We start from the raw sequence: 22,296 nt of genomic DNA on the forward strand, positions 1-22,296 counted from the left end.
TACTGAAAATACCAATAAATGGAGTTACCATTTCCCTAACAACTTTTGCTATTGAGAGACAACAGAATAGCAAATGAATTTCAAATAATTCTCAATGATCTTAAACTAATAATAAACTACATCTGATTTGTCAGTACTGTTGTCTTTAACTTAGCTGACATGAAACATCCATAGGATTAACTTCCCAATTAATTTTTAATAATTTTGTTTATTTTATATTTGTGTTACTATAAAATATCAAAGTTATGGCCTAGAGCCACCAGTAATAAGCTCATAGTTTCACTGTGGAATTATTAATAGGGTATTTATAGTCCATGCCCTTAACAATTTTTCCTGTTCTGCTGGTGAATTCTATTATATAATGTCATTTCCCTGTAAGTGCAACAAATGTGCAAAACAGTTTCTTCCTGCTGACGTGGAAGAATTTTAAAGAGTCAAAACTCTGAGCATAAGGAACCAAGTTTTTATTTAGCAAAACACATACCTTTATCTATTAATATAATTAACATAGTCCAGAGTTGCAATATATAAAGTTGTGAGAAAAAGTGGTCCGTCTCATTACAGCAACCTGGGTGAAAACATTGCATGGAAAGAGTGTTAGCTTCATACTCAGAGCTTTATGTTGATGGTATGTACAATGGCCTTGTGCCAAGGGGTGGGGTGAGATATGGGACAAGTTGGTGTAAATGGTACTATGAAATGACTCACTAGACTCGAGTGAGGGAGGGATAGTGCCCAACTCACTGTCAGAACTATACCTGGCAATGTAAACCAAATCACTGCTTAAGCTTGGCAGCACTGCCCTGGGAGATGGCAGGCAGAGGAGTGGCATTGTGTGCTGTGAGGATCTAGATCAGTGGTTCTCAAACTTTTGTACTGGTGACTCCTTTCATATAGCAAGCCTCTGAGTGTGAGCCCCCCTTATAAATTAAAAACATTTTTTATATATTTAACACCATTATAAATCCTGGAGGACAAGCGGGGTTTGGGGTGGAGGCTGACAGCTTGCGACCCCCCATGTAATAACCTCTTAACCTCCTGAGGGGTCCCGACCCCCAGTTTGAGAACCCCTGATCTAGATACAGAGCACTTTGCGTGACAAATTCTGTGATATACTATGGGATTACTGCTCGTTATCAGAGCTGGGAGTTAGGACGACTGGCTCACCTATGTACACTAAGGCCTCAATGCCCCTTCAAGTCAAGGACAAAGCTCCCACTGAATTCAATGGTGCAGGAGCAGGACCTTATATGGTTCTGTTTTCCCAATCACATGCTGGAAAATCCACACTAGATTCTGGTTATAGTCCATCAACTCTGTAAAACCTGTATTCTTGTCACTGTTGCAATATGGTTGCCACACAGTGTTTCAGGGATTGGAACTGTCCACTTCTGTGGTCACTAACACAACTGAATGCTGCTGAGTAGATAGGGATTAGATATTGACCCAAATCTCACCCATTCTCATGCTGAAACCATTTTTCTGAACAAATTTTGTTCCATGATTAAGTGTCTTTTACCTACAGGACAGAAATGTGCTATCTGCAATAATCCATTAACACAAAACTTCACTCCCACAAGTATTCAATAATTTTAAAAGGGTGCAAACACCATCAAAGCAAAATTCTATTTAAAAGTTGCTGAAATTCTTTTGATTGTTATTTGCCCAGCTTTAATAAAAGATGCCACTATTAATAGCCTTCTCTGTGTCCAATAGATGACTAAGTTCTCTGTTCTAAAACCTTGGACACATTTGTCTTGTCACACTGAAATACGTACCCTCTCCCTCTCCTCCCACATACTTTACAGAGTTCAGCTTGTTGAACCTGGCCTTTGCTAAATCTGAACAAGAGAAAAAACTTTCTGCCACAGTTGGACAGGCAAAGTCTATGGATGGAGATTTGTATTCAGCCATTCTACTGTAAAGTTCCTCAGAGAACATATACAAAATCTGGTCCTGTTCCAGTGGAACTATTTGAAGTTTTGCCATTTACTTAAACAGAACCACTAACAGACTTGTTGTCTTTTATTTGAATGTGAAGTGATTATGCACATTCATGGTGCTTACTGAACATTGTCCAAGAATTTCTTTATCTTTTGACCCGTTCCAGCTTAGTATCTCATGTATAAGTTGTCTCCAGAAATTTGCTAATAGATTTTTTTCCTTGAACTCAGAAGATTGCAATTTTGGCCCTGTACCATCCTACCTGCTCACTTATTTTATTTCCATGGGTTAGATTTCAAAGGTCTCCTTCCTACTAAACAGGGTTGCTACTGGATTTTTGGTTTGTTTGTTTTTCCTTTCACCTCTCCCCTCTCTGAATCATCTTCCTTATTCTTTCATGCACATTTGGCATTAAAATCTGCTTCCCTGTTGCTCCTTATCATGGTTGCTAGAGTTACACCATCTCTATACATAAGAATCACGATTACCATAGATTAACAGAGTTTGATATTTTGTTGTCTTGTGTTGCTGAAACAATTTTCTTAATCAGAAGTTATCAGAAGCCAAGTCTTACTGTTCTGTTTTCTTTCCACACACACATAGGATATACACTGTATATCATGCTTTAAAACACAAGTAATAAAAATGACAATTTTGGAGCACGTGTTGCTTCTGAAGTATTCACATCAGACCATTATGAATGGATGAGGAGAATGGGAGGAATAAAGAAGTAGCTAAACATACTATGCAAAGGAGTGCAGTAAAAATGAGCAGTTAAAAATCCTACCTGTATTATAAACTCGCTAGTGGACACGCCACTTAATCCATAAAATGAGCAAATACTGCAAGTGAGTGAGCAAGCAACACATGTTGTGCCACACAAGAAGTTGATTTGATATATATTAGCCACTAGTGTCCATATTTTTTGAAGTGGGAGCAGGGGTGAAACGACTGAAAGTTGCTGTCTATTATGAGAGAGACTAGGGCTAAAATCCCCACCCTGCAAGGTAATTCCTTGAGAAGCATAAGAGAAGAAATGATAGATCAGTATTACTCACTCTTAAAAAGCTATGACAAATGGAGCTGCAGAGAAACACAGAATAACTGAGATGCAACGTCTTGATGCTGTTCTTCTGTATTTGGCTGGGAAGTTTCAATGGGATGACTCAGCAGCTTCCTACATGGATAAATTACAACCAGAAATATGGTAAAACCATGCCAGGAAGTTACGTCAAGAAGTTACATTGCCTCTTTTCCTCCCTGCTGGTGTTCTCTTCTCTCCCAGCTGAGTGTGCACTGAGAGATGCATCTCCTTTCTATTACTATTTCTGTTCCCCCTTTACTGGCTGAGTGGAAGGGTTTTTGCCCTACCATTGGAGGTTTGTAAGGAAGAACAGTCTGTTGGAACAGGGAGAGAAGTAGTTCCCAGCAGAATGTAAGTGGGAACTGATTAGCTGTGACCCCTAGCTGATGTGACAAGCTTTGCTTTCTTGAGGAGCACAAAAACCTTTTGCTTGCTCCTTCCACGCAGTATTATAGAAACTCCTCCAGTTATTATTAGACACTGACATAACACTGTAAATGTACACAGCCGATGACACAACATAGAATAAGATTCTGGCCCTGACCCCAAAGGACTTACAATATTAGGGGCAGATCATGGCAGTGAGCATAAAGGCTCTCCCTACTATGCACAAATGTGGTCCCCCGTATCTTCTCAGTGCACACAGAAAAGAGAGCAGGGACTGTGTGCATGGTACTTCCTTCCTCCCTCTAGGGAGTAAACAGAAAAGGATGGGAAATGAGTAGACGCTTAGGTCTCCAATGCACTGGACAGAGCCTCAGCTCTGGCATATGGGAGAGGGATTATTAATTTGCTACTGGTTAAGATCAGTAACAGACTGTACTTCCTTCCCAGGAGCAGACCATTCTCTCCCTGAGCTTCTTGTTGGGTGATGCAACTATGTGCTACTCCTCACACAGGGCTGCAAGTAAAAGGACAATGTAGCCCTTAGTTTAGAAAGAAGCTGTGATCTGTCTCTCACTTTTCCCTTGCTAAACCCAAGTCAGCCCTATATTATCAGTATCACAGCCAATCTCCTTATGCTCTCTATTTCATGTTCATGATAGATGCAAGTGGGCCAGCAAAGAATGGGTCCTCTGAAGGGTGCCTGAGAGCCAAAGCATCTAGTCAGCTCTACTGAAAGAATATGAATGATTTCTTTTACGTACTGTGTGCATTTGTATTTATCTAGTTGGCTTTTGAGCAGCAAGGACAGCTCAAGAAATACCAACTACAATTAGACCAGCCAGACACCCTTTTTACCTTCTAAAATGGTCAATTATGTATCAACTTCCCCCCAAATCCCTCTTCTTTTCCAATATCTCAAACAACTTGCTTCCCGCTTCCACCTTTCTGCACATGGCCATCTGCTGCCTTATCACCAGGTAAATAAACAATGGACCACGCACTGAATTTTTTTTTTAATCTGAAAGATTCAGGAAGGCAAGGTCCCTTGTAGAATTCCTGCAGGAAATCAGGTAATTATTCATATGAAATTGGATTAAAAAATCCCTTTCTGGCACTTCTGATATTTAAAATTTCTTGTTATCAGGTTGTCTGCTTGAAAAGATATGTCTGAATTCAGTTGTGAATTATCTGAGATTGCCTATTAAACTAAACAATCTGGGTGATTTAGCCCCATCTTTTATGTGCAATTTATTTAGCAGTACAGAAATAACTATTTTAAATCACTTAAGATCTACATGGCTTTTCCTCTGCTGTTTATCCCTAGCTATGTTCACTGAATGTAAACACATACTGAACTTCACCCACACTGTTTCAACCAAATGTAGAAATGCAAAGAGTTATTCTGGTTTGCAAGAGGGTTTGCTAGAAAATCTGTTTCCCGCACTGAAAAGAAGCCAAAAAGGCAATTCCAGCTGCAAACACAGAATTGTTCAGCCAGCCTGGATCAGTGATATTTTAAAGAGATGAAATATAATTTTTTTAAAATGATTTCATATGAATCAGTTTCTATAAAGACGCTTCTTTAAAAATTCAGCTTGCAGTACTGCTTTTTAGTGTTTCTGAGACACAAGATTTAGCAGCTGGAGTGACGTTTTTATTTCCACTGTTGCTCATAGGGATGGCATAGTACAATCCTGTTCTCATGAGAGATGAGCAGAAAATGGAACACGAGCTTTGAACAACCCTCTCTTCCTTCATCACCCCTCCCCCCCCGCCCAATCTTCTGACTCTGGAGACATCAGGATCTGGAGCCAAAGCCAAATCTGAACTTCATATCTCCAGTTGAACAAAGACTCAAACGGAATCCCCTAATCCAATCATCCCCAATTTTTAGTGGGGAGAGGTGGCAGTTCAATTTCATTCTAGATCCTCCCCCTATGCTTTGCAGTTCATTTTGCTAGCTGGAGATGGCTGAATTATTCCCTGTAATTAGTAATCATTGCAAATTTAGCTCCTGTTTTCTGTTTTGTTTGATCATTCATGAATGGATGGTGGGAGTTCAACCCCTCATCCCTGAGTTCAGGTATCTTGGAACAATATCAGCCCGCTAAGACTGGCCTTCTAGTTCAACTCCAGCAATCCTCAAATCCCTATGTCATATTCCTCCCCAGACCTAGTAGCAGGACCTTAGGGAGTCTAATTCTCCTCTAGCTTGCAGTGTATAGCAAAAGGGGTACCCACTTAGGCCCTTCACTTCTTCCCCCAACAGTCCTTAGTGGCTTCTGATACTGATCCTTAGCTAGCTTCTGTCAGTCTACAGCAGCCACCCACAGCTGCCTGGGTTGCAGCTTCTTATCCCAGCTGTTGCTGGTCAATTAATTACCTGCAGCTGGTTAGGTAGCTACTCTGTACCTAACCCCTGAGTGACTGTGGGAGAATGGGGTTTACCTACCCCATTATAGAATACCAATTTCTCAGAATGTATTTTTAACTATTTGTTAATAGTCTGGATAAATATTAACCGTATGAGTTGTTCTCAGTCCATTCAATTCAATATTTACTATTTATTATTTGCTAGTGTGTATAATAGCTCACTTATTTCACATGGCATTTTTTTTCTTGTTCCTGGTTAGCTGACATACTTTGTCCTGAATACTAGCAAATAGTGAATGTCTTGAGCACATGTGAATAGGAGTGGTGGTACTAAAATCAGCCAAATATCTATGCAGGAAAACAATCTGTTCACACAAACATTTGTGAATAGCAAATAATGAGGCACCAACCATAGTCTAACTGAACAGCAGTTCAGAACTTTCACAGATGTTTGCAAGCACTCTTTTCCAGTATCCTAGGACTAGACTAGATTCTGAGTTGTGCCTCTCACAGGGGAAAAAGAGGCATCAAGGAGAAGGTAGCAAAGGTGATCCCTGGTGTAAGCTAAAGGAGCCCTGGGGAGGTTGGTTTAACTTATGGCTACAGTAAATGAGCACCTGATGGACTCCTCTACAAACTGCAGCCCAGAATTTCAGGTGCACAGAGCACTCTAGCCACTATCCCTTCTGTCCCCAGTATGCCTCTATTCTGGGGCTGTAAGGGCAGGTGAGGCCACGTACACTGGTCCTATGCCACTCCTGCACTAAGGGAACTTCCCCAGTGGCCATTTCATCCTCTTGCTGGCTCCTATGCACTCCTTGGGTGGTGGAAAGATGTTATAACTGGGGCTGGAATCTGGCCCTTTATGTTTAAACTTGCCATTGCTGTAGAATGCCTTTGGATTTCTATGGCATGATAATATCCTTAAGCAATATCATAGATCCCTATCTTCATTTCAAGTAAGGCCCTTTTCACAGCTATTTTTCATCATTTTGTTGAGAGTAATGAATTAAAGGGCAGGGAAGGGTTAGAAAAAATGAACTGACCCCCCAGCCCTTAAATAAAATACTAGGGTTGGTAAATTAGACCAACCTCTATTTTGATTTGATGACAAATCCACAGGGCGAACTTTCTTTGACCATGAAAGAATGATGGAGATAGTGTAGACAGCTAGACCAGATTTTCAAAAAGGCACTTAAATATGAACCAGATTTTCAAATAATCAACACCAAGCACTCCGATTGTGACACCTATGGTCAAATTTTCAAAAGAACACATTATCTAGCACTTCTGAAAATCTGGCCACTTGTCTTAATACCTACACAGGAATTGTATTCTTTGGAAAGCTGAGCCCTTTGAAAAACGCGATCCATAACAACAAGTATGAAAACACTCTTAATCCGTTTGAATGGATGACTATTGCATATGAGAGATGCTAAAGTTTTTTGGTAGTATTTTCTGACTATCACAACATTCTGTACTTTGTATACAGTGGACAAGAAAATCCTGCAATTCTTTTCTGGCCTAAATCAGACAAACATATTCCAAATAAAAATGAGAAACTTTTGAAAACAAATAAGTAAAGAAATACATATTGTTTCTAAACTGCTTGGAGTACTCCCCGCAGAGAAACCAGTATGGGAACTCAAACCCTTGTCAATACAGTACAGAACACTTTCTGATGTGAAATGAAATGAAGTCAATTCTATTAAAGAGCTGTCAGTGTTCCTACTCATTTCTTCTCAATGTGGGGATGTTTAACAAATATTTATTGCCCATCTGTAGGGTCTCAGGAATCTGACAATGTTTTCACCTCCGCTGGGATAAATTATTAGGCTTTTCCTAAATACCAATTTTCACCTGTTTGGACCAGCACTGTGAAAGAATGGCATGTCCTGACCTAAAATGAACAGCAGACACAGTGACTAGAAAGTGGTCTGTTTAGAGGGCCAGTGTTTGCAGTAGACAGCTGGAACTTTAGGGACCTTTATAATGACCAAGTTATCATTACTGGATAACTTATATGTGTGCGATGGAGATTACTAGTTTATGGAATATAGAGATATATGTAAATGCATTTATCTCTTCTTTTAGGACTTCAGCAAAATGGTTCGTGGTCAATAAGAGGTTGATGAGTTTGCCTTCCTGAAATTCACAGCGAGGTTAGCTATGCAGCTGTAATATTTTCTCTGGTTTTGGTGAAAGATATCTGAGTATAAATGCCTTTGGGGAGTTAATTCCTTCAGAATGACTTGGACATAGCTGAAGCAATTGAAATGATGGTCAAGTAAATGGGGGCAATGAGTTGTCATCTCCCCTACCTTCAGCACATTTTTAAACTGGATTTTTAAACTAAACACAATCATAAATTCCTTGCCAATACGTTACCTACTTTTATAGGTGACATAAAAAACGTGGTTCAGTATGTCTTTAAGGACTTCTCATATTATGTTCCACTCATGTGTCTTCAGCTCTATGAAAGCCTGAGTCCTGGATATTAAAAGCCCAAACATGTCACCCAGTTTAGGCTCATATTAACCTATCATACATAATGCATTACAGATTTGCAAATGGGTTTTTCTTCTTCCAAAATCACTGCAGGTTGAAATAGTCCTTCTTAAACTGAAGACAAAAAACCTTTCTCTTAGAAACTGGAGATGAAAATGACCTAATAGATCATACCATCCAGCTCCCTGGAAAGCATATTTTCCTTCTACAATGTGGCCAAGTTTCGCAAAAGTTTGAGAACCAGCAGCCCCCATTGGGACACATATAACAAAGGTTTCCAAACAGATCAACACCCAACATGCATCCAATCTGCTGAGCTCTGGCCACTTAATTTGGTGCTTAAATGGTGCTATTTTGAAAATTTGTCACTAGTCGTGGTTGGTGACAGTTCTGACCTATACTCTCCAAGGCTCTGGCTCAAGCAGTGCAGATTCCATGACTACCATTATTCGTTACTAGTCTTACACATGCACCTCCCTTGTAGGACTATTCCAGTCTATTAGACATCACTGTTAGTTCTGGCTTCATCACTTCTGAATGTCTTTTTGCATCTGGAGAACATACAGAGTCACGCATCCCTCAGCAACTGGATGGGAAATATACTCCTTTAAGAAGAGTTACAGAACTGAATGACAAACATCAGCAAGTTGAGGTGGCATACAGTCCATTACTCAACTTTCCATGCACAATACTTCCTGCCTTACTCTGCGAGATAAAAAGGCTTCCTGAGAAAAATTTAAAAAAAAAATAAGAAAAGGAATTTTACAAATAAAAGTGAAGCTTGGTGCAGCAACAGCTGCTGCCTCAGAGGCTGCTATCAGTTGTTGTACAAACACCATATGGCGCTATATGTGTGTGTGTGTGTGTTTTATATTACATATATATTTTTAATCTTTCAATAAGTTGCCTGCCAAATCCCTTGACACTGTAATATGCTGGGAAATAAGTTTTTAAAATGTTTAACTTCCAAAATTACCTTCCTCTCTGAAATCTTCTTTAGGAAAAGCTACACTGATGCAATGAAACAACTTCATATATAGATAAGTATTTGCCCCTAAAAAAAATCCCTTTCTTACTCCAAAGAGGACAGAAGAAACTCCCTGTAATTTCTATATCTCAGTGCTTCTGCATAGTCTAATGAAACCCTCATGGTACTGTCATGTACAATCAATTATTTGAATCCAACCTTTATATTAAAAAAACCCCCAAGAGATTATAAAATGGAATTTGACTGATTTCTGTGCAAGAAACCCTATGTCATAAAAATGTCCTTTCTCTAATCAAAATATCACCTGAATAAAGTCATCATGTTTAGCCTGATTGCATTTTTTCTCCATATATGTGCAGCTGCATTTGTCTCTCCATAAATGTCATTTGATTATGAAAAAATAAACAGGAAGGGACTCAAAGGGAATCAGTACAGGGCCTGCTTGTTTACCTGCTGCAGCTTTCTTAGCTGAAGAACAAATGTCATGCAAATGGTGCACCAGCAATGAGCTGCCAATCACAGAGGCTTGGCATTCATGATGATTTGCTAAATCATTTAAAGAGACATGCTTTACTAAATGAAAAAATATCAGCGGCAAGGGCCTGTGTTTAAACACAGGGCTGAGTTATTATCCCAGTAGGCTGGAATGAAATGAAGACATCTTCCAATTAAAGCTTGCAGATGAACCCAGACAAACCCCCCTTTTTTCATAAAGACAGCCAGATTATGATTGGGAGAGAACAGCGACAGAGGCTTTCATTACAAGCTGATTATGGTGATATAATTCCCAGCGCTGTGTGTCTGCAGGCCCAACTTCACATTTGAAGGTTTTTAATATAATTTCCTTAGGGTGAAATGCTGAAGATTTATTAAACTTTATGAAGGGCTTACAGATCCAATTTAAGAGGACATATCATAGGGCAAAACTGACAGACGATAAAATACATTCCAAGTTAAAAAAAAAAAAAGGAAAGAAAGTTTAGAGTTTGAAACTGTTTTATAAAGGCTTTTATTTTATTTATTTATTTATTTTTGATTTAAACACAATAAATCATTTCCCATAATTGTACCAGATTAAGTTATGCTAGAGTTTGCTGTGTGCTAATTAAAAATGTAAGTATTGGGGCCCAGAACAAATTTATTAAAAGGGGAGGGGGGTGGAAACAGTTTTAAAAAATCCCATAAAGCCATTGATTTCCCTTGTATATATCATGAACAGCAGCTATATTTCTGGCTTTAGAAACTCTTCAATGCTCTGCCTCTCTATAGCATATCATTAAGTTGTTGTACTGAGACGGACACAGGTAGGTACAATTACATAGACCTAAAACTAAAACTGGGCAAATAACAGATTTTTCCGTTTACTGGCAGTTCCGAAAAACTGAGCAAATATTTTGTTAGAACCAAAAGCAATTTTTTTTCAAAATTTTGTCACATTCAAAAGTTGAAGAAAAAAATTGCTCAGGTCAAATGATTGTGAAAATTTACATTTTTAATATTTGAATTAAAAAATTCAAAACAAAAAGTCATTTTGAATAAAATTTTAAAACCAACACAATTAGGTGAAACCAACATGAATTCACAAAATGTTTTGATGTTGCTGAGTCAGTATTTTCACTGAAAAATATGTCGGTCAAACCCATTTGCCCCACTCTATAAACACACAGCCAGTCACCTAATAAACTCGTGATAAAAACATAGCCCTGGGTCTGACTGTGCTGTATGTGTTGCTGTTTAAACAAATAAGAACACATTAAATAATAAATTGATGCAGTGACACCATGAAGATTGGAAGTAAAATCTTTAACTAGCACATTTCTGTTTAATACCAGGTTGCAAACTCCTTGACCTTTTTTTGTGCTGTGGGTAGGTTGTTTATTTAGTTTCAAAAACTAACTCTTGCATTTGTTGTAAGGGAATAACCCTCTTCCCCACAAAAAATAATGAATGTCAGCAACCCAGCTCTCCTAATAATCTTCAAAATAGCAAGCAAGTAATGCAATGGGGTAAAAGCGTATCAGCAAAAGAACCTGGTTTCTGAGGGTTTGAAACAGCTTTTTAGTTTGAGAGGTTTTTTTTCCTTTTACATTTTTAGGGGGAAGTTTAGTGTTCACAAAAGGGAACAGCTATGATAATGGCTCTGACCTGAGCCAGGGATAGTGGAGGCTGCTGGTTTGTAAGCTTTCCTGAGCTGCTCTGCCAATGCAAATCAGGAAGGACCTAAAGACCCTTGCTATTCTAGTCCTGGCCTCTCTTCTTGAACAATGAGTGCCACTCATAGCACACAAATAGTGGTCTGATCCTGCAAGGTGCTGAGCGCTGTTAGTGAAGTGTTCAGTGCTCTCAATTCTGGTTGATTTTGTTAGAAACAGAGGCTGCTCAGTAAATCACAGGAAGTGATCAGCATCTGAATGCTCTCAGTTCACACTGAAGTCACCTCGCAGGATCAGACTCTAAGTTTGCCACCAACCTCACTTTAATTTCTGAGCTAAGCCAGTATTTTATCTCAGGTCTGCAGGGGTGACCTATAAGTATAATAAACACTATTCTGTCCTGTAATATATTATACATATTTCACTATTCCCTTCACAATTTAGTTTCCTACTTCCGAAGGGTTACTATAAAGACGTGTAAGTAAAAACATACTTTAAAAATGAGAGACACATTCAGTAAAACTTCACTTTGACTCTTGTTCAGTGGAAGCCAAATGGCTGCAGAAAGAAAATCAGGCTTTTCTTACCCAGCCTCATGCTGTCTTCTATCTCAACGTATTTTGGATTGACTCTAGTTCACATAATTTGATAGGCATACATTCTTATTCCCAATAATCAATTAAACTCTTTCAAAAAAAGTTAGCGGCTTTATAGATTAAACCGAGCTGGTCACTGCCCAGTTTTTTAAAAAAAGTCTTTTTAGATTTTAACTTCCTCAGTTAAAATTTCCTTATTTATGTCTGTAGAATGCCTAGCAGCCCAATCTCAGTTGGGTCCACAAAGACAACAATTAATAATAATGTGTTTGTCTAAAGCCTGGCGCAATGAGGCCCCAACCACGGCTGGGACTTTTAGGTGCTCTTTGAATAAACACCAATACAGTCATGCACTTAATGTAACACAAGTCATATAAATATTAACATTGCCTCTCTGTGCTTCAGTTTCCGCCTCTGTAAAATTTAGATTATGAAACAAACTCCTTTTTAAAGTGCTTTGAAATCAATGGAAAAAAGTCCTGCTAAGTACTTTGATGATGATGATGCAGACAAAGAATAAGGGACTGAGCTCAAGTTTCATTCTAAGTCCCTGGAATGATAAGCCCCATTTTGATAGTTACCACAGGCCAGCCTTGGAGTTTCTGAAAAAAAATATATTTAAAATGGTCTTGCCTGGATATTGCATTGCACAGTTCCATGCTTGGATGAATAAGAACACAGGCAGCACTTCTCGTCCTTGATTATCATGTGGAGGTGCTGACAATTCTTCCAGGATCCCACCGGCCAATTTGTCTGACATATGATAAGATTAACCCAAGGTCATACCACTGAAAGACATTTCACAAAAAATGTCAATAGGTAGCTAAAGCATACATATAGCATACCAGTAGATCCATATACTGATATATATACTCACCATCAGAGTACAGTAAACATTATGCAACCCACTGCTCAGTTTTGTCACGTCACCTTCTGTGCTTTAGCCACAGATGATATGGGTCTGTCATAATTTATAGCTGCAGAACCTAGAGACTAAAGTTTTTACTTTGATAGGTCCCCAATTCAATCCCTGGTGTTGACCAATATGGAGGTCACCGCAATTGCACATGGGCAAACTTTTATAATATTTTCTGAGAGTCTTCCCACACCCTTCACAAATTCTAATAGCTTTATTTTGTAAAGTAGCAGGGGGTAGCCATGTTAGTCTGTATCCACAAAAACAACAAGGAGTCTGGTGGCACCTTAAAGACTAACAGATTTATTTGGGCACAAGCTTTCGTGGGTAAAAAACCACTTCTTCAGATGCATGGAGTGAAAATTACAGATGCAGGCATTATATAATGACAAATGAAGAGAAGGGAGTTACCTCACAAGTGGAGAACCAGTGTTCACAGGGCCAATTAGATCAGGGTGGATGTAGTCCACTGCCAATAATTAATGAGGAGGTGTCAATCCCAGGAGAGGCAAAGCTGCTTTTGTAACGAGCCAGCTACTCCCAGTCCCTATTCAGGGCCAAATTAATTATGTTAAATTTGCAAATGAATTTTCAAAAATGAGTTCTGCAGTTTCTCTTTAAAGTCTGGTTCTGAAGGTTTTTTTGTTCAAGTATAGCCACTTTTAAATCTGTTATAGAATGTCCAGGAATATTGAAATGTTCTCTTACTGGCTTTTGTATGTTACCATTCCTGATGTCTGACTTGTGTCCATTTATTCTTTTGCATATAGACAGTCCGGTTTGGCCAATGTACATGGAAGAGGGGCATTGCTGGCACATGATGGCATATATAACATTAGTAGACGTGCAGGTGAATGAGCCCTTGATGGTATGGCTGATGTGGTTGGGTCCTCTGATGGTGTCGCTAGAGTAGATATGAGGACAGAGTAGGCAACGAGTTTTGCTACAGGGATTGGTTCCTGGGTTAGTGTTTCTGTGGTGTGATGTGTAGTTGCTGGTGAGTATTTGCTTCAGGTTGGGGGGCTGCCTGTAAGCGAGGACTGGCCTGCCTCCCAAGGTCTGTGAGAGTGAGGGATCATTTTCCAGGATAGGTTGTAGATCGTTGATGATGTGCTGGAGAGGTTTTAGCTAGGGGCTGTACGTGATGGCCAGTAGTGTTCTGTTATTTTTCTTGTTGAGCCTGTCCTGGAGTAGGTGATTTCTGGGTACCCGTCTCACTCTGTCAATCTGTTTCTTCACTTCCCCAGGTGGGTATTGTAGTTTTAAGAATGCTTGATAAAGATCTTGTAGGTGTTTGTCTCTGTCTGAGGGATTGAATCAAATTCGGTTGTATCTTAGGGCTTGGCTGTAGACAATGGATCATGTGATGTGTCCTGGATGGAAGCTGGAGGCATGTATGTAACTATAGCGGTCAGTAGGTTTCCGGTATAGGGTGGTGTTTATGGAACAATCACTTATTTGTACTGTAGTGTTCAGGAAGTGGATCTCTTGTGTGGACTGGTCCAGGCTGAGGTTGATGGTGGGGTGAAAATTGTTGAAATCCAGGGGGAATTCTTCAAAGGCCTCCTTCCCATGGGTCCATATGATGAAGATGTCATCAATGTAGCAAGTAGAGGAGGGGCGCTAGGGGACGAGAGCTGAGGAAGTGTTGTTCTAAGTCAGTCATAAAAATGTTAGCATACTGTGCAGCCATGCGGGTACCCATAGCAGTGCCACTGACTTGAAGGTATAAGTCGTCCCCAAATCTGAAATGGTTGTGGGTGAGGACAAAGTCACAAAGCTCAGCCACCAGGTGTGCAGTGGCCTCATCAGGGATACTGTTCTTGATACATCCTCATGTGGAATATTGGTGTAAAGAGCTTCTACATCCATGGTGGCCAGGATGGTGTTTTCAGGAAGATCACCAATGCATTGTAGTGTCCTCAGGAAGTCAGTGGTGTCTCGAAGATAGCTAGGAGTGCTGGTAGAGTAGCGTGTGAGGAGAGAGTCCAAATAGCCAGATAATCCTGCTGTAAGAGTGCCGATGCCTGAGATGATGGGGTGTCCAGGGTTTCCAGGTTTATAGATCTTGGGTAACAGATAGAATACCCCTGGTCAGGGCTCTGGGGGTATGTCCGTGTAGATTTGTTCCCGTGCTGTAGCAAGGAGTTTCTTGAGCAGATGGTATAGTTTATTTTGGTACTCCTCAGTGGGATCAGAGGATAGTGGCTTGTAGAATGTGGTGTTGGAGAGTTGCCTGGCAGCTTCTTGTTCATAATCCGACCTGTTCATTATGACTACAGCACCTCCTTTGGCAGCTTCTTTGATTATAGTGTCAGAGTTATTTCTGAGGCTGTGATATGGCTTTGCGTTCTGTATGGCTGAGGTTATGGGGCAAGTGATGCTGTTTATTCACAATTTCAGCCTGTGCACGTCCGCGGAAGCACTCTATGTAGAAGTCCAGTCTGTCATTTCGACTGTCAGGAGGAGTCCATGCAGAATTCTTCTTTTTGTAGTGTGGTAGGAGGGTTCCTGTCAGTCAGTGCACTGTTCAGTGATGTGTTGAAAATATTCTTTGAGTCGGAGATGATGAAAGTAGGCTTCCAGATCACCACAGAACTGTATCATGTTTGTGGAGGTGGTGGGGCAGAAAGAGAGTCCCCGAGATAGGACAGACTCTTCCACCAGGCTAAGTGTGTGGTTGGATAGATTAACAATATTGTTAGGTGAGTTGAGGGTACCACTGTTGTAGCCCCCTGTGGCATATAGGAGTTTAGATAGTTTACTGTCCTTTTTCCTCCATAGAGAAGTGAAGTGTGCACTGTAAATGGCTTGTCTTGTTTTTGTAAAGTCCAGCCACGTGGACGTTTGTGTGGAAGGTTGGTTTTGTATGGCAGTCTCCAGTTTTGAGAGCTCATTCTTGATCTTCTCCTGTCTGCTGTACAGGATGCTGATCAGGTGGTTCCTCAGTTTCTTTGAGAGTCTGTGGCACAGTCTCTCACTATAGTCAGTGTAGTATGTCGATTGCAATCGATTTGTTACCTTCAGTCTGTTTGGTATAATGTCCATCTGTTTGCACTTGGAGAGGAAGATGATGTCTGTCTGTATCTGTGAGAGTTTTTTGTTGAGATTGATGGATTTCCACTCCATATGGCTAAATTTGGTGCCAAGTATCAGGGGGTAGCCGTGTTAGTCTGTATCCATAAAAACACAAAAGCTACTTTTAAATCTATTATAGAATGTCCAGGAAGATTGAAGTGTTCTCCTACTGGCTTTTGTATGTTACCATTCCTGATGTCTGATTTGTGTCCATTTATTCTTTTACGTAGGGACTGTCCTGTTTGGCCAATGTACATGGCAGAGAGGCACTGCTGGCATATATAACATTAGTCAACGTGCAGGTGAATGAGCCCTTGATGGTGTGGCTGATGTGGTTGGGCCCTTTGATGTAGATATGAGTAGATATGCTAGAGTAGATATGTAGATATGTATATGTAGATATGCTAGAGTAGATATGGGGACAGAGTAGGCAACGAGGTTTGCTACAGGGATTGGTTCCTGGGTTAGTGTTTCTGTGGTGTGATGTGTAGTTGCTGGTGAGTATTTACTTCAGGTTGGGGGGCTGCCTGTAAGTGAGGACTGGACTGCCTCCCAAGGTCTGTGAGAGTAAGGGATCATTTTCCAGGATAGGCTGTAGATTGTTGATAATGTGCTGGAGAGGTTTTAGCTGGGGCTGTATGTGATGGCCTGTGGTGTTCTGTTATTTTCCTTGTTGAGCCTGTCCTGTAGCAGGTGATTTCTGGGTACCCGTCTGGGTAACCGTCTCTACAACAGATTTAAAAGTAGATATACTTGAACAAAAAACCTTCAGAAACAGACTTAAAAGAGAAACTGCAGAACTAAAATTCATTTGCAAATTTAACATAATTAATGTGGGCTTGAATAGGGACTGGGAGTGGCTGGCTCATTACAAAAGCAGCTTTGCCTCTCCTGGGATTGACACGTCCTCATCAATTATTGGGAGTGTACTACATCCACCCTGATCGAATTGGCCCTGTAAATACTGGTTCTCCACTTGTGAGGTAACTTCCTTCTCTTCATGTGTCATTATATAATGCCTGCATCTGTAATTTTCACTCCATGCATCTGAAGAAGTGGTTTTTTACCCATGAAAGCTTATGCCCAAATAAATCTGTTGGTCTTTAAGGTGCCACCGGACTCCTTGTTGTTTTTATTTTGTAATGCACTCTCATCCCACAGAGTTTTCCTTGATTTTAAGCCTGACTTTGTTAAGGAAATATTGGATTGTCTCTGCTTGTTGAGCAGTTTAGCTCTGAGAAGGTCAAACTATTCTTGTTGGAGCTGGCTGAACCAATTTTGAACCCTAAATTGATTTTAGCCCTAAAATGAAATCCTTGAGGGCTGCAAGTTTGGTTCCGCTAACCTACGAGTACTTGCTTTCAGGATGTGATGTTTTTACCATGGAGTTACATCATCATGGAAATGTAACATGCTATAAGAGGAGCACTGAATTACTTTTGGCTAACCCAGAAATGGTCTTACTCTGAGACCCCTTGCCTGGATTGCACATAGGAGAATATCAGGGCTACACGGTTTGATGTTCAACCATCACACATAAACTAAATGTTCAGATTCATATGCCTCTATCATTTAAGTCATGTCTACTGTTATTCATTGGCAAAATCGGCCATCAATCCATCTGTGCAGACAAGTTCTTACACAAGCAACACTCTCTCTAGTATCTGAGTGCCTCCCTGTGTATTTATCTGCTCACTTTTTAAAATACTGTTTCCTTCATACTCTTACAAACATGAAGATGGTTCAAATAACAGCAGTTTCTCTCTCCCGCATTGTCCTTTTCTGTAATTACACTTATTCAGCTTCTCCCACTAGTCTGCTTGTGCAGTGCAGATTTAACCCTCAGCCCTTACAATAGAAGACTAAACCAGAGTTTGAATGTACAATACAGGGTTGTTGGGTTTTTTTTAAAAAGATTCATTTATGTTCATTCCCTGTGGGTTTGCAAAACTGATATACAAAACACTTAGAAGTCCCTTGGAAAGAATTATTAGTATGCAACACAAGGATGAAACAGAATTGATTTTCCCAGGATATAAATATATAGAGCTACAGCGAGCTGTTCACCAAAGATTCAGGCTCTGGTGAATGATCATGATTGTAATCTCGCTACAGTTCATCCACTAGGCTTGTCAAGATAAAAAGCAAATCAGAAATACCACCACTAATCTTCCAGAAATTTGCCAGCAGCTCTGCCTGCACATACTGTAATAGAAATATTTTTACCAGACATGTTATTGAGCTGTGGAACTCATTCACTCATTTATATTTGTAAAGTACTAAATAATTAAAAATTGTTATTGTTAATAGGATATTATTGGAGCAAATAGCTTAGCACATTTCTGAAAATGTTTAGAAATTCACATAAGTAAGAATAGCATCTGTGTTTACATTGGCTAAGATAAAATCATATGAGCTAACATTCTTCATGCTTCAGGCCATAAACTGATCACCAGCTGGGATCAGGAAGAAATTTCTCCCCGTAGAAAATGTTGCACAGTTAGGAGCAACATACTTTTTTAATGCATTTCTCTGAGGGCTATTGTCAGAGCTATGATAGTGGACAGAGTGATTTGTCTGTTCTGGTAAAGTAGCTCCTATGGTATGATCTTCCCTAGTAAAATCATAAGACTGGCCATTTGCACCTGATCACCTAGAATACGTGCACAAGTGATAGAGCTGAATGCATAAGATACCAGACAATAATTGCTATGTATTTGAGACTGTCTGTCAGGGTACTATGAAGTAATTTTCTTTCAGCATTAAGGACACTGTGACAGAGAGATAGAAATCACAACAACTTGTTCCTAGTTTCTCTCAGCTCTGTTAGGTACAGCAGCTCGTTAGTTGTCTTTCCCATAATCTTTGGGAAAGGTAGGAAAGACAGTACGTATATATATATATATATATATGCTTTAATAAGTACTGTCTGCTCCCAAAGTCATGAATTTAAGAGCTATAGTACTAAGTTCACTCCATAAATAGCTTTGGTTTAAGGTTAAGCCTGTGATATGATGATTCTGAGTCATCTGTAAAACTAAATTATTAAGGGTTTGTTTTATGCTCTGGGCAAAGATACCAGAACTGAATAAAACAATATGTGCATCCCATGCCAAAAGTATTGTAAGGCCCTTGTACCATATCAAGGTCTATTTCGCAAAGAAGGAACAAGAAGAAGAACTGTTGATGTCAGCAATAAATAAGTAAGACTTAGAATTTGTTTAATAATTTTACAAATGAATGGAAAGGCTATTTCTTTGCCAAGATTTGAGATCAGAAAACATTTCTCCTGAAAGAGTTATGCTCACCAGCCCCTAAAATAGAAGAATCCCTCTATATAGGGACTGAACTTTCCAGGATCTATGGGAGAGCTTACACAGTAGAATGCCCTTGTCTTTAGAATTAGCTCCCTTTTATGTTCTGCCAGGGCCCAGATTTGGCAGTCTTCAGAGCATGACGTAAGGCACACTTATTTGCTCAGTGTCTGGATGGTTTGCTTTCTTCTTTTCCCATCTTTTGACCTATCAATATGAAGGCAACAGGGCAGTGGAGAATATTGTGGTGTCAGTAAGATCCAGACACTCCTGTACTTCAAGATTTCAAATCTTTAAGCACCAGACTTTGCATATCACCCCTACAGTATCTTTCCAATCAAATCTCTAGAACTTTGGGGAGTTAGAGAACTGGATCCAAAGCCAAATTTTGTGGCCTGAATCCATGTCCAGCAGTGATCATATAAACCACTTACTTTTTGTTTTCCCTTTTTCACAGGAAGTTCTCTGGAAGTTCCCTGTGTCCAGCTGTAACAGTACAGGAAGTGAGTATTTAACTGGTCCTGACCTATGTTGATCCCATATCATCAGTCCTTGGTAAAAAAGGTAATACAGCACAAGAATTAACCACTTTTCATGCCGCTTTTTATTATTGCCCCTGGAGCTGGCATAACATGACAGAATTATTGTAGGCTGCTGGAACTGAACAGTGAGCACAGTCTTATGGTTCAGATCTCTTTAGGTTAGGAGGACTGGGCAGAATCTGAACCAAAAACCATTGTGGAGAAGTAAACTTGTGCCATGAACCCACATTGACTCCATGAAACCTCACGAACTTCAAGAGTGGAAACTCATAGCAGTTTTCTAGGTCTATTTAATCTTCCTATCGGTCTCACCATAGATGGGCATGATCTGGCTCTAACAGCAGCAGCAGCAGGCTATGCTCACCAAAGATAAGAGGAATGGAAGAAGGGCCATGAACAGGCCTCTAATAAAATGCTCACCAATAAAGAAATAGCAACACCAATGAAACTAACAATCTTTTCCATTTAAAACAAAAACAAAACTTTTAGTTCACCTGGAATTTTTTTTTCTGATTTCAACAAAAATAAAATGTAGTTAAAATAGTTAAATGTAAATTGAATGTCTGGACCAATTGTTGCTCTGTCTACGTGTGTGCGTACAGGTGTGCGTATGTGCATAATATAAAAAGCAATAGAACTGTAATGGGTCTGGTACAGAAGGCAGCAGGCTACAGAGAAGGCATGCAGGAGGAAACTCTGACACCCTACATATAAGGAAGCCAGTCTCTGTTGCGGCCTCCTCTCTGACTCCACTATGGGGTTTGGCGATGTGGGTCTGTAGGGGGAAATGACCAATGGCTCTAGCACTACACAAATCTACAGGTTGTGATTGCTGCATGGCAGGCAGGCACTGTGGAAGTGGCTGCAGAGACGCAGCCCAGCCATCCCCCCTCAAGCTGCCAGAGTGGATGGAGGGGGAATTCCTATCTCCCTGACAGGATACAAAGCTCATTTACTTTGACTGTGTGTGCAGGAGGGGGGCAGGGCACAACCAGATTGTTCATAATCAAACTCCTTGTGACATTCCACTAATCTTTCTACCCTTAACCAAATCAGCTCACAAGCCAGGGCTTAATCCAGTCAAGTAGCTCACCCCCATAATATATTTTATGATTATCTTATGGATTAGGCTTCTGTATGGTATTGTATCAAAAGCTTTCTCTAAAATCCAGGTAAAGTATGTCCATGGCTTTTCCTCTGTCAAGGCTTTTAGATACTTACTCAAACATTCTTTCAGATATGTTAAGCATGACCACATTGTGTGAATTCATGTTGATTTATGTGCAATTCAGTCAAATATTTCATAGTGTGCCCTTAGTGTAGCTTTCCCAGTTATTTTTTTATTTTCAAATCATTATTTAAAAAATCATTTTACTTAATATTTTGCAAAATAAGAAAAAATGAAATATCAACAGCATCTCAGAGGAGGATCATCTCAGTTCTGAGTCAGAAAGATGATGGCATTTCTAAATTGGTACACCTTTTGCACTTTATTCTCAGGTATCCTGGGGTACACTATATCTATGTTAAAAATCTTTTCTAACTAAATAATTTGTAGTGCATTTGCAATACTATGAGTAGAGGTTGAATCGAAATATTTTTGGATGTTCTGGGACAGATCTTCCTGTGTAAATTGACATACTTACACTGACTTTGGTGAAGCTATGAAGATTTATACCAGCTGAGGGTCTGACCCTCTGACTTCTCTCAGAGCTCTTGTTTACAAATGGAAAGACAGGGGTCAAACTACTTGCTAATCCTCAGTGGAAGGCTTACTTTTGTCAGGGAGTTGTTCCATTAACAAAATATCTCAGCTCCTGATACAGAATTCTGAGACAGATGGAGTGTCTTAATATTTCAAACTGGATGCTATCTGATTGAGCTTGAGGTTAAAAGGGGGTAGGTAGTTCTTTTTGTGTTTGCCCTTTGTCTGTGGCCTAATAGATCTAGAAGTAGCATGTTTTCATAGGTTTCTTTCCACTGCTGAAGTCACTCTTAGAGGTCTGCAACATGATATGTAATTTCATGACGCTGTCCAACATGTCTTCTTGCATATATTGATGCTGTTGGGTTAGCTACAGTCCAGCAAAGTCCCATTTTTCTGCACCTGCTAAGTCCCATTGACTTTCACTTTTGAAAATGATAATTAGGATCCTCACTCTCGTAGGTGTTACCCCTTAGCTTCTTGTAGAATATAGTTTTCATTTTTCATTTTTTATTTTTTTTACATTCCGCTATTTTCTGCATTTTTTCCAGTTCTCTTCTGTATCTATTCATTTTACCTCAAATATAGCTTTCTTACCCAGGATTGATTTTTTGCATGAACTTGTTCATCCACATAGACCTTTTCAGTTAGCTCCAGTTAATTTATCTCTTGCTAAAATGGCATCTTAACTCTTGTTTTCCTGTTACC

Source organism: Lepidochelys olivacea (genome assembly GCF_965140295.1).
Source record: "Lepidochelys olivacea isolate rLepOli2 genome assembly, chromosome: 5".
In the NCBI taxonomy this organism is placed as follows: domain Eukaryota; kingdom Metazoa; phylum Chordata; order Testudines; family Cheloniidae; genus Lepidochelys; species Lepidochelys olivacea.